This window comes from Macrobrachium rosenbergii, chromosome 5, assembly GCF_040412425.1.
Source record: "Macrobrachium rosenbergii isolate ZJJX-2024 chromosome 5, ASM4041242v1, whole genome shotgun sequence".
NCBI classification, from domain to species: Eukaryota; Metazoa; Arthropoda; class Malacostraca; order Decapoda; family Palaemonidae; genus Macrobrachium; species Macrobrachium rosenbergii.
This window is the reverse complement of record NC_089745.1, coordinates 1223418-1228417: the sequence shown is the minus strand read 5'-3', so window position 1 is coordinate 1228417 and position 5000 is coordinate 1223418. Positions and strand designations below refer to the sequence as shown.

General features: G+C 36.6%; 1 long non-coding RNA gene across 1 annotated transcript in view; it reads left to right on the top strand.

Moving 5' to 3' along the window:
* LOC136838417 (uncharacterized) overlaps positions 1-5000 on the top strand; it is a 592657-nt gene that overhangs the window by 550952 nt on the left and 36705 nt on the right. The gene's annotated exons all lie outside the window — the stretch shown is intronic.

The window sequence follows — 5000 nt, the reverse complement described above, 5'->3', positions numbered from 1 at the left end:
TTCAATATCAAATTTCCCAAAATCGGATTTGAGTTAATATTCCTCCCGGATGGGAGATTCTCGGTCCTTGAGGACCTGACCTAAGCCTCCTTTTAGTTTTCTGTAAAAGAAAACTATTGTGCCGGCTTTGTCTGTCCGCGCTTTTTCTGTCCGCCCTCAGATCTTCAAAAGCACCGAGGCTAGAGGGCTGCAAATTGGTATGTTGATCATCCACCCTCCAGTCATCAAACATAACAAATTGCAGCCCTCTAGCCTTAGTAGGGTCATTAGGGTCGACGGAAAAAAGTGCGGACGGACAGACAAAGCCGGCACAATAGTTTTCTTTTACAGAAAACTAAAAACATCCTTTTCATTCGGTAGCATACTCGACTCGTAGAGGACGTGGTATTTGAAAACGTTTGCTTTGAAGAATTGAATATAAGCTTTTTACTCAAAGAACATTTGCTTTGTAATATAGTCGAGCATTTGCCCTTTCAGCAAATGTATTTTGGATGTGAAAAGTAAGAGTTTTATTCACAAAAGTAATTATGATATTGAGTCAGATCTTTAAACACTTGAAACATCCCTATTTGGAGTAATATAATTCACTCTGTTATTGTATATATACTTCATGCACTGTTATACCTGTATTTTAGTGTAACATTTCCAACGGCCTTGGCATATATTGTATATTTTCGTTAATATTTTTCATAAATATTCATGATGAGGAGGTAGGTCTTGAGATGTGAAGCAACCACATTTGGGCAACTGTAATTCATTCTGTTATTATGTAAATGCTTTATGCATTATTATACCTTTGTTTTTGTGTAGCATTCTCTTTGACCTTGACATCTATCCTTTTAAATTTCCCTAAATATTTACCTTCACAACTGTCTATTCGTATCAGTAAAGGAACTGATCTAACATGGCTGTAGATCAGACGTCCAGTTGGTCAGAATACCAGTGATTAAGTTGACAAAGCCCAGTAGATGGGGAGTGCCGTCCTTGCATCACAGGCATTACTTAAGGTTCTTGGCGGCGTCCCTAAGGCGCCTAGCTGCAACCCCTCCCATTCGTTTCACTCCACCTCCGTTCATTTACTCTTCCATCTTATTTTCCTCAACCCTCTCCTCCTAACAATTGTTTCATAGCACAACCGGCGAGGTTTTCCTCCCGTTACACCTTTGAAACCTTTCAGCCCTGACTTATCACAGGTCCCAGCGCTTGGTCGTTGGCCTGAATTTTATCTACCAGGTCCAATATTCCTTTTCAGTCTCTTGACTGGCTTGTATTTCATCAGACGAGGAAGGTAGGGAGGAAGACCAAAGGGCAGGGGAACGTAAGAATATGTAAGAGTATATCTGGATTCTTGTGTTCTTCCGATACTGCAATTAAGAACAATGGAACCGACTCTTATACAGTTCACCCTTCTTTTGGCTGGTGCGGAGAGAAAGGTCCCCAGTCTTTTCGAGTAACGTGATACAGTGTATATAGTTTCATATTATACAGTGCAAAAAAAAGCTTCGTGTTTAGATAAGAAAACGAAAGCTTCTTGCCTCAGAGCGAACTCTATAGAAGTAGAGGTCGGGTAACATCATAAATAAACTAGTAAAAAATGCGTCGAAAATTGAGTTTTCTGTACAGCGTATAATGCTGTATGAAACTCTCAGTCACGGCCCATGAAAATCTCAGCCGCCGCCCATGAAACTTTCAGCCACGGGCCGGTGGTGGCCTGTGTTGCTGGCACCTATAGCGGTGCCGGACGTACGACAGTATTTGAATCTTTCTTGCAATGGGTAGATTTTATGGAAACGAATACTAAGAAGATAGATGATACAGCAATGAATATAGATATATATATATATATATATATATATATATATATATATATATATATATATATATATATACATATATATATATATATATATATATATATATATATATATATATATATATATATATATATATATATATATATATGAATTTTATCATATCACCGTGATTCATATACAAGCATTAATCTACAAATGTCCTTTAGTATATGTATATAATTACCTATTTTTGTTATATAATCTATGAGAATTATATATTATATTCTCTTCAAACATCTGTGTCCTTCAGAGAATCGATTTCTGCCCCTTAATTGAAACGGTGGACCGTGGGTTCACTGGGACAGCTGGAATAAACTGTACACTGACATTTGAGTCAAGCTTGACTGGTCCACAGTGATTGGACCTCCACTGGGCTGTGACTTTCGTTCAAGTTTGAATAAACCAGCAAGTAATATGTTATTAAGGAAATTCCAAAGTTTATATTGATGTCTAAAAACGTTTAGATTTTGTTTAGAAGTCTCTCTTCTAGCCGACTATGTCAAGTAATTAATTATTATATTATTATTATTATTATTATTATTATTATTATTATTATTATTATTCAGAAGATGAACCCTGTTCAAATGGAACAAGCCCACCACAGGGCCATTGACCTGAAATTCAGTCTTTCCAAAGAATGTTATTATTATTATTATTATTATTATTATTATTATTATTATTATTATTATTATTCAGAAGACGAACCCTGTTCAAATGGAACAAGATCCACAGGGCCATTGACTTCAAATTCAAGTTTCCAAATAATATATTATTATTATTATTATTATTATTATTATTATTATTATTATTATTATTATTATTATTATTATTATTATTATTATTATTCAGAAGATGAACCCTATTCGTATGGAACAAGCTCACCACAGAAGTCACTATCTTGAAAATTCAAGCTTCCGTAGAATATTATGGTGTTCATTAGAGGGATTAACAGAAGGTATAGGGAAATACAGAAAGAAGATATCTCCTTATTCAAAAAGAAAAAAATAAATTAAGAAATGAATAAATAAACAGATAAAAATGTAAGTAAATTATTAAGATATACAAGGAGAATTGTATTAGGGCAGCAATGCATCGCATCTTCGCTTGAACTCTTAAAGTTCTCAGGGAATTCAAAGTGATCATAAAATCATCAAAATTGACGAAACCTTTTCAGTCGTTTCTTTTAAAAAAAATGGATCATTTTTTTTCCTACCCTTTTTATTCCGTGAGTTGATTTTCCTGTCCGGATTTTATGGCCAATTAGAGTCGCCTTTCATAAGGAGAATAGAGTTCTGTTAAAAGGGATTCCTTCCCACGCTCCGTTCCCCTGCCAGCCCCTTCAATGTAATTTGAACCGTATTCTTATTTTAGCCGTTGTTTTCACGATTTGATATAGGGATTGACTTTCGTGGTTCCTTTTAGTCTTCTGAAAAGAAAACTGTTGTGCCGGCGTGTTCTCTCCGTCCGCACTTTTTTCTATCCACAATTTTTCTGTCCGCCCTCAGATCTTAAAAGCTACTGAGGCTAGAGGGCTGCAAATTGGTATGTTGGTCATCCACCCTCCAATCATCAGACACACCAAATTGCAGCCCTCTAGCCTCAGTAGTTTTTATTTTATTTAAGGTTAAATTTAGCCATGATCGTGCTTTTGGCAACGATATAAGCCAGGCTACCACCGTGCCGTGGTTAAAGTTTCATAGGCCGCGGCTCATACATCATTATACTGAGACCACCGAAAGATAGATTTATTTTCGGTGGCATTGATTATGCGCTGTACAGAAAACTCGTTTGCGCCAACGTAACTTTGGCGTATTTTTTACTTGTTTGAATTGCGTGGGAGATTTATAACTTAATTTTATTAAGTGATTGCTTCACATTTCTTATTAAACTTGCTTTTAGAGTTGTGCACTCAACGTGAAAAGTCCTTTCTAACCTGAAAATAACAGAACGAAGTTAAACATTTCATAAAAATGTCGGTGACTTATCGCGCACACATCACAGACAAGCTGGATGCAGATAGATGACTTATTGGTAAGCCTAACCAGTGCTTCTTATGATTATCCAACATTGTCAGAGATTTGTTCTTCACTTAGTCATTGACTTGTTCTGAACCTGTTTGGGATATGTATGCGATAAGTTGGCAACTTATCACATACACATCCCAAACAGGCTGAGAACAAGTCAACGACTGTAAGTGGAGAAACGATTATATATTACAAAAAAAAGTTGTGTTTATGACATGTATTTACTCTGGTGTGGATGTTTATGACAAGTACTGACTGTAGTTTGGATGTTTGTGACTCGTATTTACTCTAGTGTGGATGTTTATGACATGTTGACATGTATTTACTCTAGTGTGGATGTTTATGACTTGTTGACATGTATTTACTCTAGTGTGGATGTTTATGACATGTTGACATGTATTTACTCTAGTGTGGATGTTTATGACATGTTGACATGTATTTACTCTAGTGTGGATGTTTATGACATGTTGACATGTATTTACTCTAATGGGGATTTTTATGACATGTTGACATGTATTTACTCTAGTGTGGATTTTTATGACATGTTGACATGTATTTACTCTAGTGTGGATGTTTATGACATGTTGACATGTATATGCTGTAGTATGGACGCGTATGACATGTATTTACTGCAGTGTGCATGTTTATAACATTTATATACTGTAGTGGGGGCGCACCCTTATATCGATATAAAATCACTGTCATAAAGAATCTATTAATAGTTGAGAAGAATCTCCCCGGAAACGTCTTAATTGAATCTGAAGAACAGAGAGTTGTTGGAGTTTTTGTTCTCTTCTTCTTCTTTTCGTCTCACTCGTTTCGCGGATTATCTCTCTCTCTCTCTCTCTCTCTCTCTCTCTCTCTCTCTCTCTCTCTCACGAACCTCCATCTCCCGGGAAACGCTGAGGCCTCCTTCTCCTGGGGTTCCTTTTGTTGCGAAACCGGGGATTTCTTGATATTGCATCCAGGTATTGCTTGGGAAGGCAAGCAGCCCTCCAAAAGGGGGGCAGGACTGCAGTTGCAAGCGCCAAGACGGCTTGTGCAATATGATGCGACGATACGCGTACGTTTATTGCGTTGCATTACTAACCCTGAAATGGTTCACCTTGTGTTTTGATCATTT